Below are 20,124 nucleotides of genomic sequence, written 5' to 3' on the forward strand. Positions count from 1 at the left end.
AAGCCTGGGAGCTGCAGGACCAAGCCAAAGCCTCATACAGTGACACTAAAAAGTGCACATGGAGCTGCGGAGCCGAGCTTCTGAGACTTGAGCCAGGAGAGTCCATTAGGCTCAACCACGCTGTGCAGCTACAGTCACCAGAGTGGGGAGCTAGGCCAGGGACAAGAGCATCACCAGCACAACTTATCACATGCTAAAGGTAGAGAAAAATACTGGATTATTCCAGGGAGCACCTCTGCTTATGTTGGTGACGTCACTGGCAAGTTCAGTTTTCTCTACCTCCACCTGCTGGTAGAAAGTTATAACACCCATTGTTTCACAATAGTGGCACTGACACTAAGAAATATAGGGGTCCTTTTACTAAGGTGCACTAAAAAATGGCTTGTAGTAGTATAGACACGGGTTTTGGGCACACGCCGATCCATTTTTCAGTGCGCCTGTAAAAAATGCCTTTTTTAAATTTTTGCTGAAAATGGGCGTGCAGCAAAATCAAAATTGATGCGCGTCTATTTTGGGTCTGAGACCTTACCGCCAGCAATGGCATAATGATGCAGCTTAGTAAAAGGGCCCCATAATGTTCCCTAGGGTCCAGCATAGTGTTAATTCAACCCTGGCTCCCACTGCCAATAAAAATTACACTTAATTATTCTCATTTACACTCCCCATCTTCTTCTCCCTCACCACAGTCCAACTTGCCTTCAGAGCATACAACAAACTAAGTCCACGGGGCCTTCAATCCTACATGGAAACAGGAAGCTGCATTAGAGGGGGCGGAATGTGACAGAGACAGTTACATGGCCAGCTGAAGGCAGTCTGTCTTAATCACTGCTGACCACAGAAGTTAGAGGACTGAAGGAGGGGCCTGACTGTGGCCATGGGACACCAGCAGGCTGGCCTGCTAGGGTCAATGGGGGGAACCCCAGAAACAGCTTTTCCATTGCTAGTTTTAGTAATCTGCCTGCAGCTAGCCTGGCCATTGAAAAAAAATCTGGCAGCACCCCTTAATGCAATGATTCCCAAATCTGTTCCTGGAGGCACCCCTGCCAGTCAGGTTCAGGACACCTAGTAGCAGTTAAACACAATGAATTCATGAGAAATCTGAATGCACTGCCTCCACTGCATGTAAATCTCTCTCATTGATATCCTGAAAACCTGACTGACTGGGGTGCCTCCAGGAACAGGTTTGGGAATCACTGCCTTAATATAAAGGTGTGGAAAACCTCACTCTTTAATACTCATTCAGTATCATATCTTGTACAAACTGTTATTACTCGTCATATATTGTACCAAGAATCAGCCACTTACTTGAAGAAAGCTGTACCATATGTTCCCCCCCCTCCCAAACATGCGTGGGATAAGCATAAAGGAATCCTGTGCCGAAGGAACGGATCCTCAGGAGCTTAGTCAAGAACGGGAGGCGGGGCAGACTTGTACGGTCTGTGCCAGAGCCGGTGGGCAGACTTGTACAGTCTGTGCCAGAGCCAGTGGTGGGAAGCGGGACTGGTGGTTGGGAGGTGGGGATAGTGCTGGGCAGACTTGTACGGTCTGTGCCAGAGCTGGTGGTTGGGAGGTGGGGCTGGTGGTTGGGAGGCGGGGATAGTGCTGGGCAGACTTGTACGGTCTGTGCCAGAGCCGGTGGGCAGACTTGTACAGTCTGTGCCAGAGCCAGTGGTGGGAAGCGGGACTGGTGGTTGGGAGGCGGGGATAGTGCTGGGCAGACTTGTACGGTCTGTGCCAGAGCCGGTGGGCAGACTTGTACAGTCTGTGCCAGAGCCAGTGGTGGGAAGCGGGACTGGTGGTTGGGAGGCGGGGATAGTGCTGGGCAGACTTGTACGGTCTGTGCCAGAGCCGGTGGGCAGACTTGTACAGTCTGTGCCAGAGCCAGTGGTGGGAAGCGGGACTGGTGGTTGGGAGGTGGGGATAGTGCTGGGCAGACTTGTACGGTCTGTGCCAGAGCCGGTGGTTGGGAGACAGGGCTGGTGGTTGGGAGGCGAGGATAGTGCTGGGCAGACTTATACGGTCTGTGCCAGAGCCGGTGGTTGGGAGGCGGGGATAGTGCTGGGCACTTATACGGTCTGTGCCCTGAAGAGCACAGGTACAAATCAAAGTAGGGTATACACAAAAAGTAGCAAATATAAGTTATCTTGTTGGGCAGAATGGATGGACCGTGCAGGTCTTTTTCTGCCGTCATCTACTATGTTACTATGGGGGCTCATTTTCAAAGCACTTAGCCTTACAAAATTCCATAGTAACCTATGGAACTTTATAAGGCTAAGTGCTTTGAAAATACGCCTCTATGTGTGCTGCATCACAGGACCAGCATAACCTTGTGGTCCCTGCTTTACAGCATTTTAGTCTGGACGTAACTAGAACTGGTGTGCTCTCAGTTATTGCACCAGTGGAATGGACCAAGCTACCTTTACGACTGAAGAATTAAACCAGACTTGCCTATTTTAAATGATGCTTGAGAGAGACTTATCTGTATTATTTGGCATTTTTTGTGCCTTCTTGACTCTGCTGTCTCATGGACTTGACTTATCTTAGGCTGATTTACCTGCCGCTGCTTTTGCTTTTTTCTGTTTTGAAGTTGTTCTTGTTTGTATTTTATTGTGATTTTTTTGTTTTACTCTCCATCTAAGCTAAAGGCGGCATAAAGACAAAATTCTACTCTGGGATGCTAAATCATGCTTTTCAGGATGGTTTACCCCTCCCCCCCGCATCTGTAAAGAAGAAAACTGTAGCAATAGTGTTATTTACATTTGTATGTCACATTTGAAATCATGTTAAAGGTCATAATGAATGTTTGTAACTGGTAATACAAAAGGAAGTTTAAGCTACTGACGGCCTAGGTGTGCACAGAACAGACTCAAACTTAGCCTATGCATAATTCATGTTATATCATATAGCAAAAGGGAAGTTTTCCAGAGTACACAGAACACAAGCATGCAACTGAACTAAGATTTATTAGTCTCTGTCTGTAGACCTCAGGAGCTTAACTGAGATTGGATAGCAGAGCCGGTAGTGGGAGGCGGGGCTGGAGGTTGGGAGGCAGGGATATTGCGGGGCAGACTTATACGGTCTGTGCCAGAGCCAGTGGTGGGAGGCGGGGATAGTGCTGGGCAGACTTATACGGTCTATGCCAGAGCCGGTGGTTGGGAGGCGGGGCTAGTGCTGGGCAGACTTATACGGTCTGTGCCCTGAAGAGCACAGGTACAAATCAAAGTAGGGTATACACAAAAGTAGCACACATGAGTTGTCTTGTTGGGCAGACTGGATGGACCATGCAGGTCTTTTTCTGCCGTCATCTACTATGTTACTATGAAGATAGGAGCAAAATGCAGAGAAGGCTGATCCATTGTACAGTACAATACAAGGCCAGCAAAATATACAAAGATTCATAATAAGTTGCAAAACCCTAACCCAGAAAGCGGTATGCCGCCTCCTCCTTGTCCTCATTATTAAACCCAACTCTCTTATTTCTTTACCTACGAGTGATATTTTCCTAGGTTGCAAGTGGGATGACTAAGTGCGTAGGCGCCTAAGCGCACCCAACATGCGCCAAAATGGACTTAACATCTGACTACCGCGTCTCCTGCGGTAATTTCATTTTTGGCACGCGTCCGATAAATATTTTTTATTTTCCGGCGCACGTACGAGCATCTGACAAGTAGGTTATTACCGCTAGGTCTATGGCTGGTGGTAAGGTCTGAGACCCAAAATGGATGCGCAGCAATTTTGATTTTGCCGCATGTCCATTTTCGGGGGGGGGGGGGGGGGGGGGGGGGGGAAAGAGAGGCCTTTTTTTTTTTTTTTTTAACATGTGTGCCCAAAACCCACACCACTACCGCAAGCCATTTTTCAGCGCACCTTTGTAAAAGGACCCCTAAGTGTACTTACACACTACCTGGGCACTCGTTTTCTCTCAAACAGGTGCTTCGTCATCAGATTCACCAAGTCTACCAGGACCTCCTTAGAGTCTACTGGGCTCTACCCAAGAAGGTTTAAGAAAACAGGAGATGGTATGACGTCAAAAAGTTGAAGCCACTTAGGTTAGTCTACATTTCGCCTTCCCAGAGCAGCCGTCATTTAGTACACTCAAAAACAAGGCAAACAAACCTATGAACTGCTGCATCCACGTTCTCGTTCTTTATCGTTGGTAGCGTTTTCATTTGAACGCACTTATATTTTTAAACATGCCAGCTTGTGCAGCAAACGGATATACACAGAGGAAGTATAACAACAGAATAACTTTTCGTAGAGTAGTAATTTGCTATAAATCGTAACCAGAGTTTCTATTTATTTACTTATTTATGACATTTCTATCCCACATAAAACATAAGTGGCCTAGTGGTTAGGGTGGTGGACTTTGGTCCTGAGGAACTGAGTTCGATTCCCACTTCAGGCACAGGCAGCTCCTTGTGACTCTAGGCAAGTCAGTTAACCCTCCATTGCGTCATGTAAGCCGCATTGAGCCTGCCATGAGTGGGAAAGCGCGGGGTACAAATGTAACAAACATAAAAAAAATAATATTGCATGACTTATTCTTGCTGTACACTGCCTTGAGTGAATTCCTTCAAAGAGCCAGTAAATAAATCCTAATAAATAAATAAATGTCGAAACAAGGGGACACAAATTTTCTTTTTTCCTGTACCTAAATCAAAAGAGAAAGATGGTTTGAGGGAAATTGCTCCTTTTGTTTTGTGGAATGCAGTGGTACATTATAAAAATGCACTTAATATTGTTTTATCACTACTACGTAAAGAAAAAATATTTAGTAAGGGCAGAGCTACTTTTATCCAGAAGTCCAGAGTCAGTCTAAACGTGCCAATATTTTCCAGTTCTATGATATATTTATTTCTTCTTCAACTCTGGTTGTAAATAACACAAACATGTTTTTTTATTTGTTTTGGGGGGTGGGGTGGGGTGGGGGGGGTTTAATCTTTGTCTCCTGGCTATATGTCTATATACATGAGTCCTGAGAATAATGATGGCTAAGGGAAAGCAGCAGTAGAACAGTTGGAGCTGAATGGCATTTATGTTCATACAAAGGGTTTCATCAGTTAGAGTACTCATTTGTTCTACATTTTAAATCATAGTGTCATTTGGTGACACAGGTGAAAGCTTGGCTCTTCAACCAAGCCTTTAATGGAAGAAGTAACTAACTTGTTAGTCTCACTCACACACATACAAGGATTGACTCGGGCTGCACATACTGCAGCGGGACATGTTTATTCACTCCTAGCCTGAGATATTTAACCATCTTTCTGACCTCATGTGCAATTTTCTTCAAATCAGTCACCTTACTTTCAAATTCTTCCTACTTTCTTACTCATCTATATGTTACAACTTTGCCTTACCCTTCACTACCAATTATAATGTTCTATTACGTATTGTGTTGTCATTGCAAGTAGTGTACCATGCCATACTTTGTATTGCTGTTCGAATATTTTTACTGCTGTACTTGCCTAATGCTCATGTTTGATCTATTCTTACTGTACACCGCCTTGGGTGAATTCCTTCAAAAAGGCAGTAAATAAATCTTAATAAATAAAATTTGGAAGGGCTGGCTATAGGGACTCCCTGTATTTGTGCAGAGATGTTTTCACCTAGTAAAGGGCTTCCAAAACAGACATGTTATAAGAATCAGGTACGTAACAATCAGACTTACTATTTATAAGTACAATAAAAAAAAAAAAAACAATCAAACATTAATTAGGTTGAAACTGGGAGCATTTAACATTAGTTTTGTGGAATGCAGTGGTATAGTATAAAAATGTACTTGCTTTTTTTTAATTATTATTTCACAGGTATTTATTTAATAAGGGGAAAGGGAGTGGGACTTTATATACCGCCTTTCTGTGGTTACAATCAAAGCAGTTTACATATTATATACAGGTACTTATTTTGTACCTGCAGTGATGGAGGGTTAAGTGACTTGCCCAGAGTCCCAGACAGCTGCAGTGGGAATTACACCCAGTTCCCCATGATCAAGATCCCCTAAACTAACCACTAGGCTACTCCTCCACTAGGGACTTCCTTCATGCAGAAGTTCTGTCCAGAGGCAGTCTAAATGTGCCAACATTGTGCAGTTCAGCACAGTATTAAGCCGCCAAGTTCATTCAAAGTTAATTATGTTCAATGGAAAATAAATGTTGTCACAGGCAGCTTGCTTCGTGAATATTCCATCACTGTTTTACTACTGATACCATATTACATATTAAGGGCATTTGCTGTAAAGTTTGTTTTAATTTTTTAATCCAGTCCTTACATGCACCTAGTTTTGCTTTTTAAACCCAAAGGTGCATCCTAAGGGTGGTTGAATAATTAGGTATAAACTGTGTTGTTGTTGGTTTGTTTTTTTTTACTTTACTTGTTTTGGACTGCTTTGGGTCCTACTGATCTGTATATCTGCTGTCTGGAATTGTAGAAGACGTAAATGGGAAAATAAAAATTAAACATTGGATGTACTCTGGAGAAGTTTTTGTTTACTTTTGCAATGTGTGTATGGATGCCTGTTCTGGTGTATACATGTGATATTTGAATAACTGTCTATACTTAGGGCAATGATTTGGGAACAATGCAATATCATTAAAGGACAGACTTTTAAATGCCCAGCTGGGTTATCTCATCTTTGCTAAATATTTCAGACCTATCCATGTACTTGCTCCCATTAAATAACTGAATTCTATTATTCTGACTCGTATTTTCAAATGCAGGCTACATTGAACCCGAGTTTGCTTGGGATAATGTGGGAAATAAGGACATCTTTTCACATTTTTAGCAAGTACTAAAATTGTGGGCGCACTAAACATTAGAGACACCCATAGGAATGAATTGGCGTCTCAAGCACCAAAAACGTGAGCGCACCTTAGTAAAAGACCCTCTAAATGTTGTTTTTTTTTTTTTTAAATCCTTTAACCTCTACCTTTTAAGACACTGCCTCTCTAGCTGGATAGCGATGGCACAATGAAAGGAAGTTTGGTCAAGTGAAAACTAACTCAACATAGCATGTTCCTCAGCTGGGCCCTAATGTTACCATATTGAAAATGCGACCATACCATGCCTCTGTGGTTATGTTCCACTAATAACGATTAACTGGCTATCTTGAAAGGATTATATAACCTTTGGATATCTGACTAGAGACACAGATATAAGCTTATTTATTCAATATCACAATTCCTTAAATATAGCCAGAAAACAACCTTTTAGGGTGGATAGTGTTCACAATGAGTTCCATTTATTATCGACCAGGAAGTGTTTTAAGTTTTGGCACAATATAAGAAAATCAGTGGACTGCATCAGGGGCTTATAGCCCATTTGGTTATGTTTAAACAAGAGAGATCTGTATAAACCAACATTTTTATTTTGACTTATAAAATCACTTGTTCCTGAAACATGCCTAAAAACAGAATAATCCATTTGCGTATCTAAAATGTAAACTTCTACAAAACCGATGATGATGTGATTCCATGTGCCCCAATGAAAGGAGAGTTTAATTTTACTTCCATTTAATTAAACAGGATAAAGTCACTGAAATTTGGCCATCTGTACTATATAGAACAGTGTAGAAACATTAGAAAATACAGAGTTTAGCTGTTTTTGCTAGCAGCTACAATAATTTTTAAGCTATTTTATTGATACTCAATTTTTATTTTTATGATAGATATGGGAAGCTTTCAACTAAATTAAAAAGCTGTCAAATAAGTTAAAAAAAGGTAATTTGTCCTCCATCTTTTAATGCATTGCCTAACCAACAGGAACAGATTTTTTATAGATGGATCATGTAGAGGCGGTCCCTTATTCCTAATTATCTGGCTATTGTTTTGGGTGAACGAAAAGGAAATCAAGATCCGCCTGCTGCTTGGAAGTGCCGCCTACTAGCTTCAGCTCCTATAATGGACTAGACTACTACTACTACTTAGCATTTCTATAGCGCTGCCAGGGTTACGCAGCGCTGTACAAGTTTAAACATGGGGAAGGACAGTCCCTGCTCAAGAGAGCTTACAATCTAAAGGTAAAAACTATGTAGTCAGTGTAGGTATCAGGAATGGGGAAGGTGGTTAGGCGCCAAAAGCAAGGAAGAAGAGATGGGCCTTGAGTAAGGACTTGAAAATGGGCAGGGAGGGCGCATGGCGTATGGGCTCGGGAAGTCTGTTCCAGGCATAAGGTGATGCGAGGCAGAAGGGGCGGAGTCTGGCGTTAGCGGTGGTGAAGGGTACAGAAAGGAGTGATTTGTCCTGAGAGCGGAGGTTACGGGTGGGAACATACGGGGAGAGGAGGGTAGAGAGGTAATTGGGGGGGGGGGGCTGCAGATTGAGTGCACTTGAAGGTCAATAGGAGAAGCTTGAACTGTATACGGTAGCGGATCGGGAGCCAGTGAAGCGACTTGAGGAGAGGGGTGATATGAGAGTATCGGTTCACGCAGTAGATAAGACGTGCGGCGGAATTTTGGACAGATTGAAGGGGGGGATAGGTGGCTAAGCAGGAGGCCAGCGAGGAGAAGGTTGCAATAGTCAAGACAAGAGGTAACGAGCGAGTGGACGAGGGTTCGGGTGGTCTGTTCAGAGAGGAATGGGCGAATTTTGCTAATATTATAGAGGAAGAAGTGACAGGTCTAGACCAAGCTAGCCATTTTCCCCCCACAATTGGGTGGGTTTTAAAGGTGGTAGTGGATAATTTTCCAGTAGCTGCCGCATTTTGGGCTACTTTTAGCATGTTGTGCGCTTTATTTGGGTAGTATTCAAACGAGGATATTTTTCTCGGTTCCAGATGCACTCTGTAAAGAATTGAGGGGTCCCGAGCCCCCCCCCCAAGAAGGCTAGAGTGACCTTAATCTGACTCCATCTCCAAATAGCATTAGTACTGGGGTAATCAGGGAATTGTGAAGTTCTAAGAGAAATTGCCACTGAGAGAGACGCTAGATCTAAGGAAAAGGTACCAGCCTTATGACAAACTGGAATCAGATTACAAGTTATACAATGCAGTGAAAGATAGCTGCTGGATGCAACAAAAGCATTTGTACTTACAGCCTTTCATCATTAAGTGAAGCCCACAAACCATCATTTAGAATGGAGAGTTTATTTGCATATCAGATTTTAATCGGGTACATTCATCAGACAAATTCTGGATTCAGCTGACCGGAGCTCTGCTGCTTCCGAGGCGTTGAAGAAAAGTTCTCTCTAGGGCTTGCATGCACCCTGCTTTTATACAATTTGGTCACTATACAAGTCTATGGAGAGCTCTAATATTGCTTCATCCATGAGTCATGCCCTCCGGCCAGGTGCCCTATTGCGTAATTTCCTTTTTTGTCAACAACTTGTTCTTATGAAGTTCCGTTTTAGCTATTGCAAGTTATTGCGCAATTTCCCTTTTTGTAAACATTTCCTTAGATACGGACATCCAAACATCAAAACATGAACATCTCCCTAGATACAGACATCCAAACATCAAAACATGAACAAAACAACTTCTTTATGAAGATATCTAAATTTGGATATATTAGGTTCATATCATCTTGTAATCTGAGCGCCATCTTATAAAGACAGACTCCGTGTTATGAACCAAACTTCTTATCATTTCTGTCTTTAATTTCTTCATTATGTGTGTTACACTCTATTTGGAAGTAGCACCAGGTTTCAAAGCTATGTAGCTTGGCCTACCACTATTCCAGTGGATAAGATCTTGCAGGAAAAGCAAGTCCTTGCTCAGCCAGTCATAGATTTTTAAACCTAGCTGGTATTTTTACAGCCTTAGTCCTAAAATCTGGCCTTCCACCCTTCCGGTGGGCATCCAGTAAGGGCCTCTTGCTGTAGTATAATTATACAACTCTTAGGATTCATCCTTGGATTTCAACCAAGGAGGTTTGATTGAGAACAGGAGACAGCACGACGTTAAAAAGTTGAAGCCAATTAGGTTAGTCAACGTTTCTCCTTCCCCGCACAGCCATTCTGCATTAACCCAAAACAAAGCAAACAAATCTATGAGCTGCTGCATCCATGTTGTCATTCATTCTTGTCGTTAGCATTCTTATTTAACCTTACTTATATTTTCAAACATGGCAGCTTGTACTGTGTACTGATGTACACAGAGGAAGTATAACAGAATAACGTTTCATAGATAGAGTACTAATTTGTTAAAAATCAGTGCCTAGATCAAAAGACAAAGATGGTTTGTGGGAACTTGCTCCTTTTGTCTTGTTGAATGCAGTGGTATATTCTAAAAATGCACTTAATATTGTTTATTACTACTCTTTAAAAGAAAGATATTAAATAATTAGGTCCAAAGTCCAGAGTCAGTGTAAATGTGCCAACATTGTCCAGTTCTATATTTATCTCTTCTTCACATCAGTTTTCAACAGGCTTTTTTTTCTCCATTACTACTAAGTTTTGAATGTTACTGAATTCTATTATTCTGTCTCACTGTATTGCCAGTTTTGGCACAGTTAAGTCATCACAAGGACCAAATATAAGAAAACCAATAGAGTACTTTAGTGCTTACAGTCCATTGAGTTATTTTAAATCAAATAAGAGATCTGCCTGAAACAAAATATCTAATTTTTATTATTTTAACTTATGAAAAGAAAACCACATGCCCCTGAAACATGCTCAAATTGAATAACATGGAGGGGCATAATGGAACAGAAACGCCTATCTCCATGGGCGTTTATCTCCGAGAACGGGTCCGTGAAGGGGCGGGGCGGATCGTATTTTTTAAAGAAAAAGACGCCCATGTTTTATTCGTCAAGGTGTGAGCTGGGCGTTTTTGCTTTTCAGCGATAATGGAATATGAAATCGCCCAGCTCAAAAACGAATAAATCCAAGGCATTTGTTCGTGGGAGGGGCCAGGATTCATAGTGCACTGGTCCCCCTCACATGCCAGGACACCAACCGGGCACCCTAGGGGGCACTTTTACAAAAACCAAATAAAAGGTAAAAGAGCTCCCAGGTGCATAGCACCCTTCCCTTGGGTGTTGAGCCCCCCAAATCCCCCTCAAAACCACTGCCCACAAGTCTACATCATTACTATAGCCCTAAGAGGTGAAGGGGGGCACCTACATGTGGGTACAGTGGGTTTGGGGGGGTTGGACGACTAGTAGCATTAAGCAGCACAATTGTAACAGGTAGGGGGGGGGATGGGCCTGGGTCTACCTGCCTGACGTCCACTGCACCCCCTAACAACTGCTCCAGGGACCTGCATACTGCTGCTTGGGAGGAGGGTATGACATTTGAGGGTGAAAGTAAAAAGTTGTGAAACATCATTTGTTGTGGTGGGAGGGGGTTAGTGACCACTGGGGGAGTCAGGGGAGGTCATCCCCGACTCCCTCTGGGGGTCATCTGGTCATTTAGGGCACTTTTGGGGGCCTTATTCGTCAAAAAACAGGGTCCAGGAAAAGTGTCCTAAATTCTAGCTCAAAACTGTTCCATTATCGGCGAAGGGCGCCCATCTCTGTTCGCCCGATAACCACGCCCCAGTTCCGCCTTCGACACGCCTTCGATACGCCCCCGTCAACTTTGTCCGCATCCGCGACGGAGTGCAGTTGAAAGCGTCCAAAGTTCGGCTTTCGATTATACCGCTTTATTTGTTTTTGTGAGAAGAACGCCCATCTCCCGATTTAGGTCGGAACTTGGGCGTTATTCTCGTTCGATTATAAGCTGGATAGTAACACAGTAGATGATAGCAGATAAAGACCTGTATAGTCCATCCAGTCTGCCCAACAAGATAAACTCATAGTATATGATAAGTATACTTGGTCTTGATTTGTCCTTGACATTTTCCGATAATCCAATTTGTACAAGAGATGAGGTGAAAAAGTGATTCCATGTACCCAAATGAAAGGAGAGTTTAATTTTACTTCCAATCTTTATAACACCAGGCTTCCCAAGGCAGATTATAACAGTTAAGATGAACCCCTCAGCAGACAGGAAATCCTCACTAAAATTAGGCCATATATTACTGTATAGTAAAGGTTATTAGAACTAATGGACTGCCTACACATGGTCCATCTGTAAAAAGTCAAGATACTTTCCAGGTGGATAGGTAGTACCTTAAAAGTTGGAGGACAAAACATTTTTTTTTTTTTTTACTTATTTGGCAGCTTTATAATCGAGTTGAAAGCATTACATAGGTAGATAAAAATATACTGAAATTAAAACTGATTATCACTAAAACACCTTATTATTGTAACTGGTGGGAAAATTAGCACAAAACTGTCTTTATTAGTGCTGTTTCCACCAGATACTATGAGGCATATTTTCAAAGCACTTTGGGAGGCTAAGTTCCATAGGTTTCTATGTAACTTTGGGAGGCTAAGTGCTCTACATAACCTTCCCTTTATCCGGCCCCCATTGTGCCTGAAACGCACAAACCTCTTTCGACCACACATTACTATGTAACTGTCTTATCTACTCTTTTGCTATTGCTTTCAATAGCACTTGCAATTATTTTGGGTATACTTGTGACTCCGCCTACTGCCACAAAGCTACTCCTACTGGCTTCCACCCATATAGATAGCCTCGCTGACTCTGTAACCTCCCTGGCTTAAACCACGTGTATGTAAGGACTGCATAAAGAAATATTCACATATCATGAAAACGGGAGCCCGAGCCAACAAACAAAATCTAAGTGAGAGCAAATAAATTATACAACAATAAATAAGGTGGATAGCGTTTGGTTTTTTTTTTAACAGCTCCCCCTCCTTCCACCTACAACAGCAAACATTTTATTAAAGCTCAGAGCACGCCCCCCCCCCCCTGGCAGGGCCGTGCCAATGCGGTAAGCCAGGTAAGCAATGCAGGGGGGCGCCTGCCTTCGAGGGGCGCTGCTGCCCTGCGGTCCCTGCCTTCCACTCACTTGCAAAATCTTTTAGCTGAAGTTGCGATCGCCCCTGCCCTGCCTAAAACCGGAAGTGAAAGCAACAGCATTATTCACTGAGGCAGGCAGGCTCTTCAAGTTATTTTAAAGAATGCAACCCAAATTGCTATATATGCTGTGGTTTGTGGCTAATTCCTCACTCAGGGTGAGCTTCAGAGCTTGAACCGCATTCAAATTAAAGACAACCTGAAATTTTAAAAGTGCTAAAAATAAGTTTTAAAAGTATTTGTATTAAATCTAATTGCAGAATTCAGGTGCTGGGACTCTGTACTTGGTTGTCATATGCTCAGATTTGTTTAAATCGTATGCAAATTAGTCCGTTTTTGGGAGGTTCTCATTTGCATATTTATGAATAAAAATGATGGAAGTGTTTACAGCCTTAATGTTAGGGCATGGCTCTGATCAAAAGTGTGAAGTTTGGTCCAAAAACGAAGGGTTTATCTAGTGTTTTTCACTAAAATTCCCATTACAGTGTCTGTATGTTAATCTGCATTCAAATAGAGCTCTCTGATTGGATGATCAGCTTTTGTTAGAAATCTGCCCGGAAGGGAACAGAGTGAGACAGCAACTGACTGTCGGTTTGGCCAAGAGAGACATGCAGCTGTGAGTTCCTGTGTGTGTTGACTGAAATTATAAAAGACTGCCAGATTATGTGGTAAATGAGAAAATATGAATGAAAAGAGGTTGGTGGAGATTGAAGTTTGAGATTTCTCTAGTGAAAAAGGATCTGAATATTTCAGGATTACTTGAAGTTTATGAAGAATAGAAAAGGGTGAATTTCAGTTTAAGAGTGTTTAAATCCTATAAGCTATATAAAGGCTAGGTAGATTTAAGTGACTGTAAGCAAGGAAACCTTAATATTTAATCTGAAATAAATATTTGATCTGAGATAGTTGATCAGAGACAAATGTTTGATCTGAATTATATCCTTTGGTGCAAAGGAGATTAGAAAAAGAATCTTTGGAACTAAGAGGACTTTGCTCACATTTTGAATTAGCATTCCTATTTTGAGTTGGAAATCTTTGAAGTGTTATGAAAATACATTTTGCTTTAATGAAATTGCTAAACTTTAGAGTCAGAGCCTTATCAATGAGGGATACATACAGTGCTATTTTTTTCCTGATGTCCAGCTTACTTGCCTGCTCCCTTCTGTTCCTGCTTTGCTAGACGGAGGGGGTGGGGGCGCCAACTGATAGTCTGCAGGGGGGCACCAGAGACCCTAGGCACGGCCCTGCCCCCTGGGCCCTGGTTGTTCCCTTACAGCTCAGCTGCATTTCATTAAAGCCCAGAACACGGCCCCCCTCCCGCCAATCCGACAACCCCCTGCCCCCTCGCTCCAGCAGCCCCCCCTACCTGGACCCTAGCTGCTCCCGTGGTGCTGCTCTGCTGCAGTGCACTACAGCACTCACGCGGCCACTCTGATTGACTGGCAGAGCTCTCCTCCGCTGGACGGTCCTCCCTCCTCTCTGCAGTCTCGGCCCCGCCCAGTACTCACACACTCACTGACTCACTGGTACTGGGCGGCGACCTGGTGGTGCGACCGAAGAGCTGTTCTCCTGCTGAGTGAATCACAGGGGAGACTTTTGGGCCGAACGGCTTTTCTCTCTGCTCCGTTGCGCTCCAGTCCTGTCCCGCTTCTCTCTCTCTCCGATCCGGCGCTCCAGACTCGCTTCCTGATTCACGACGACGCCATCTTGCAGCTAAACATATACGTGTAAAGTTGCAAGATGGCGTCTACAAGATCGAATCTGGAGCGCCGGATTGGACAGAAGCGGCCGGGGCAGGAGCAGAGCGGAAGAAGTTAAGAACCGCACGGATCAGCACGAGGAAGAGCAGGGCAGGGGTCTTCGGTTCCAGAGCGCCCCAAGCAGGACAGGGTTGGATCGGGACTCGGCAGAGAAGGGAAGAAAGAGTAAAGAGAATGAGATGAGGGAAGAGAAACCACAGAGAAAGAGTAAGGTAGAGAAGAGAGAATAAACGGAGAGAAAATAAAGGAAATAATAAGAGGACAGGAAAAACGAGTCTGAGAATGAAAAAAAAGATATTCTTCTTACCTTCAGAGAAAAAGATGCACCGTTCGCGGGCAGCAATTTAAGGACCACATCTCACCTCCCCTCTGCTCCTATTGGTCCAATTAGGATCAATAGGAAGGCGAGCTTTTTTATCTAACCCTATGGTTATCAATAGAAATCAAACAAAATAAAACATGGAAAAGAAAATAAGATGATACCTTTTTATTGGACATAACGTAATACATTTCTTGATTAGCTTTCGAAGGTTGCCCTTCTTCGTCAGATCGGAAATAAGCAAATGTGGTAGCTGACAGTGTGTATAAGTGAAAACATTCAAGCATTACTATGACAGTCTGACAGGATGGGAGGATGGGGGTGGGTCGGAGGTATGCATGGGGACATCAAAGCATATCATTCATATTCTAACAGGATGGGTGTGGATAGGTGAGAGGTGGAGAGAAGTACAGCTTTATGGTTTATAATGGGCTAGGGACCCCAGGTCCTTGTTAAGTCCTTTCTGTTGGGTGTTAAAATATTCAATCATTCTGACTTCAAAGGTCTTACGTTCTTGTATGGTTTTAAAGTTACCTTTCAGGATTTTTGATTTTGTCTCTTCAGTCACATCAAAGGTCATGTTGCCTCCAAATTCTACAACTTCCAAGATTACTTCACTCTACAGTAAACTTCCATCACAGACTGAAAAGGAACAGAAGGGCACACTTCCCTGTAATTTATCCAGTTGCAAACTATGCCAAAACATTTCACAGGACCCCACAGTCATCCACAAAGGAAAGATATTCAACATAAAGGAATCTTTCACTTGCTCATCTTCCAATGTGGTATATATCATTCAGTGTAAAAAATGTAACGAAGGATGCTATATTGGAGAAACAGGCCAGATGCTTAAGACAAGATTCAATTTACATAGACATCACATGAACAATACTGGTGCCAGTAGGGCTCCCACCCCTGTTGGTCAGCATTTTACAGGACCAGGGGGCAGATGCACTAAAGCTAAATGAGCCTTTAATGACTCTCCAACGAGGAAAATTTGATCCGTTGCATGCATCAAAGGGCTTTTACAGAGGAAGCCAGCAGCTAACGAAAACGGAATGGAGATGAGCAATTAGTGTGAAAACCCCATTGAAACAACATGCACTAACCTTTTCCGATTGCCTTTACGCAGGAAAAAGGCAGGAAATCTAACGAGAGGTCTGGACCTCTCGTTAGGACAGCTCTGTGCCAGGAAAAAGTGTAAAGTTAAAAAACAAACAAACTTTGAGCCAATCCCAGCGCATTAGCAGAGCTAAAAGCGCTGTGATTGGTCCAAAGGACCTCAGAAAACTCATCAAATAAAAAAAGAGTCGGGAGGGGGCAAGGGCGCTCGTCCGAGGCGTCCTGTACGGATGGCCTTGCCCCCCCCGCTGCTCCCCACTTTCCGCCGCTCCCCCCCACCCCGAAAAGCAAAATTCAAGCAGCCCCTGCCCCCCTCCCTTCCTCACTACTCTCTCACCTCAGCTCCGCCTCCCGACATCCTCCGTCCTGTGCCCCGCCCCCTTTTGGGGTCGTCGCCGCCATTCCCCTCCTCCATCGGGCCCCCCTCCCTCTTACCGGGCCCGTGCAGCGCCTCTCTCCTCTGTCCGAAGGCGCTGCACGGGCAAGAAGACAGCTGATGCCTGCCTTCGCCCAGCTTCGATGGCGCGTCTTTCTCCTGCTGGGCCGCCCTGTCTGACGTCAGTAACCTACGTAGGTTACCGACGTCAGACAGGGCGGGCCCAGCAGGAGAAAGCAGGAGAAAGACGCGCCATCGAAGCTGGGCGAAGGCAGGCATCAGCTGTCTTCTTGCCCGTGCAGCGCCTTCGGACAGAGGAGAGAGGCGCTGCACGGGCCCGGTAAGAGGGAGGGGGGCCCGATGGAGGAGGGGAATGGCGGCGACGACCCCAAAAGGGGGCGGGGCACAGGACGGAGGATGTCGGGAGGCGGAGCTGAGGTGAGAGAGTAGTGAGGAAGGGAGGGGGCAGGGGCTGCTTGAATTTTGCTTTTTCGGGGTGGGGGAGCGGCGGAAAGTGGGGAGCAGCGGGGGGGGGCAAGGCCGTCCGTACAGGACGCTCCTGATGAGCGCCCTTGCCCCCTCCCGACCCTTTTTTTTTATTTTTGTTTTGATTTGGGAGCCATGTGCTTTTGATTTGACTGTGTTTTGACTGTTTGTGGCATGCGCAGAGCAGCTAACATAACGCTTGGCTGCTCTGCGCATGATTTGGGGGCCGATTAACGATGTGTATTGTGATTCTTTGATACATTGTACGTTTCTATACCGATCTGAGCATGTGTGACTTTTTTTTTTGGTGCATTCTTCGTTTTTTACAAATCGTTAGGGCCTTTAACGATTTTGATTTTTTTACGTTTGCTTGATGCATCTACCCCCAGGACACTGTACCAGTGTCTTCACAGTGAGAATCCTGAAAGGTAACTTTAAAACCATACAAGAACGTAAGACCTTTGAAGTCAGATTGATTGAATATTTTAACACCCAACAGAAAGGACTTAACAAGGATCTGGGGTTCCTAGCCCATTATAAACCATAAAGCTGTATTTCTCTGTTGATCACCCTCCCCTCACCTATCCACACCTATCCTGTTAGAGTATCAATGATATGCTTTGATGTCCCCATGCATACCTCCTACCCATCCTCCCACCCTGTCAAACTGTCAAAGTAATGCTTGAATGTTTTCACTTATATACACTGTCAGCTAGCACATTTGCTTATTTCAATTTCTATGTAAACTGAAGGTTCTGTTTGGAATATATTTATAAATTGCTTTCCCCTAATCCCCCCCACTCCTCTACCTTCCTTACTTTCCCTCCTCTTACATATATATTGTTATTCTTTGATTTGACTAATGGATTATTCCTTATACTTTGCATCTCTTTTTCCTGTATCATTATAAATTAATAAAAACTTTCATGAGAAGGAAGGTGAGCAGAAAAGAGCAGCCAACCCAAGGAGGTTTGATAGAGAACAGGAACCGGCATGACGTCCAAAAGTTGAAACCAACAAGGATTAATCAATCTAAGTTTCCCCTTTCCCGCACTGCCGTCATCCCCATACACTAAAAACAAAGCAAGTAAACCTATGAGCTGCTGCATCCAAGTTGTCGTTCTTTATTGCTGGTAGCATTTTTATTAATCTCACTATATTTTCAAATATGCCAGCTTGTGCAGTATACGGATATGTACATCTGCTGTCTGGAATTTTTGAAGACAGAAATAAGGAAATAAAAATAAAATTTTGGATGTACTCTGTAGAAGTTGTTTACTTTTGCAATGTGATGGATACCTGTTCTGGTGTGTGAATGTGATAATCTTTGAATAACTGCCTATACTAATGGCTATGGATTTCTGTTAGCATTCACTAAGTTTAGTAAAAGGGCCCCCAAAATGTTCAGCAGTGCTACCCTTTAACCGCAGATGCATGCGCTTGCAATTCCTAGTGCAAATATATATATTTTTGCTAAGATCTTTGTGCACATGCAATTCTTAACAGTCCAGTCCTTTGTTCCAGCGCTTTTCCATCAGTTTGTTTTTCCCACTCATATTCTTTCTGAAATTCAGAAAAAAAAGTTGCAGGTCTTATAAGCTACCAGTAAAAAGAAATGGGCATGGAATCCCCATTAAGACTCACTGCAGAAGAAAAAATTAACCTTTTACGCCTTCTCAGATCTGGTGTTGTGCTCAGTGTTTCAGTCTTCTGCACACTTCTGCATCTGTGCTGAAGCTAATAGACTCATTACTGTGGGATTTAAATGTGCCACGCGCTAGCGTCTATGCAAAGCTGATAGCTTTACTGCATCAGCCCCCTGTTGCTGGGGAGGAAACACAACTTGTGGCTCGTTTCACGGAAACATAGAAAATGATGCTAGATAAAGACCATATGGCCTGTCAAGTCTGCCCATCTACTCCAACTACTAAATTCTGCAATCCCTTCCTCTCCCTCAGAGATCATCTATGCTTGTCCCATGATTTGTTTAATTCATATTTAGTCCTTGTCTCCACCACCTGCGCTGGAAGGCCATTCCATGCATCTACCATGCTTTCCATAAATAAATGGTTTCACTGTTGTTCAGGAGAACAAGATTTTGGAAGCAGCGTAAGACTTGTCATACTAGGTCAGATTAAAAGTCCTTCAGTATCCTGTTTCCAACAGTGGTCAATCCAGGTCACAAGTATGCCCATCTGTATTATATAGAACAGTGTAGAAAAATGAGCACAAAATACAGAGTTTATAACTGCTTTTGCCAGCAGCTACAATAATTTTTAATCTGTTTTAGTGATATTAATTTTTATTTCATAATATTTATATCTAGATACAGGAAGCTTTCAAATAAATTACAAAGCTGTCAAATGAGTAAAAAAAAATCTTTTGGCCTCCACCTTTTACGGCATTGCCTATCCAACTGGAACAGATTTAGACTTTTTATAGATGGACCACATATAGGCAGTCTCTTATGTCTGATAATCTTCGTGACCTGTTTACTAAGCCACTAACTTTTTAGCTTGCACTAACGTTAGAGACACCCATAGGAATATAATGGGTGTCTCTGTTGCTAGCGTGCACTAATTTTTAGCGTGCTCTAAAAAGTTAGTGCTTACAGTGCGGCTTAGTAAACAGGGCCCTTTGGCTATTGTTTAGGGTGAACTAAAATGGCATCAAGCTCCGCCTACTGCTTGGAAGCTCTGTCTACTGGCTTCAGCTCATATAGGGGGTCTTTTACTAAAGCTTAGCATGAGATATAAAAAAAATGTGCCCTGCTGCAGATGACTCGCGCCAAGCTTTAGTAAAAAAAAAAACCCCACAATAGACTAGATAGGTTCACTTTGTCTTGGGATTCACCTTTGGGTTTAAAAAGTAAAGCGATGTGCATGTAAGGACTGTATAAACGAATTAAAACAAAGTTTACAGCAAATGCCCTTAATATGTAATACTTGGTATCAATAATGAAACAGTGATTGAATATTCACATAACAAGCAGCCTGTGCCAACAGATTTATTTTCCATTGAACATAATTAACTTTTTATGAACTTGGTGGCTAATAGTGTTCTGAACTGGATAACATTGGCACATTTAGACTGCCTCTGGACAGAACTTCTGCATGAAGGAAGTCCCTACCTCATTATTCAATAAGTATCTGTGAATAATTTGCACCTCTGTCTGGATGCCTGGGTTCGTAACAGACTTCCCAT

General features: G+C 43.3%; 1 protein-coding gene across 4 annotated transcripts in view; it reads right to left on the bottom strand.

Moving 5' to 3' along the window:
• The window catches only part of LOC115469475 (trifunctional purine biosynthetic protein adenosine-3-like), an 85,293-nt gene extending 70,284 nt beyond the window's left edge, over window positions 1–15,009 (bottom strand). The window contains exon 1 of one of the 4 annotated variants that reach the window (XM_030202163.1): window positions 14,925–15,009. The gene's annotated coding sequence lies outside the window, so the exon portion shown is untranslated. The other 3 variants (XM_030202161.1, XM_030202164.1, XM_030202160.1) reach the window with 3 other exon arrangements.
• Between the last annotated feature and the right edge of the window lie 5,115 nt (window positions 15,010–20,124).

Source organism: Microcaecilia unicolor, chromosome 4 (assembly GCF_901765095.1).
Source record: "Microcaecilia unicolor chromosome 4, aMicUni1.1, whole genome shotgun sequence".
Lineage (NCBI taxonomy): Eukaryota > Metazoa > Chordata > Amphibia > Gymnophiona > Siphonopidae > Microcaecilia > Microcaecilia unicolor.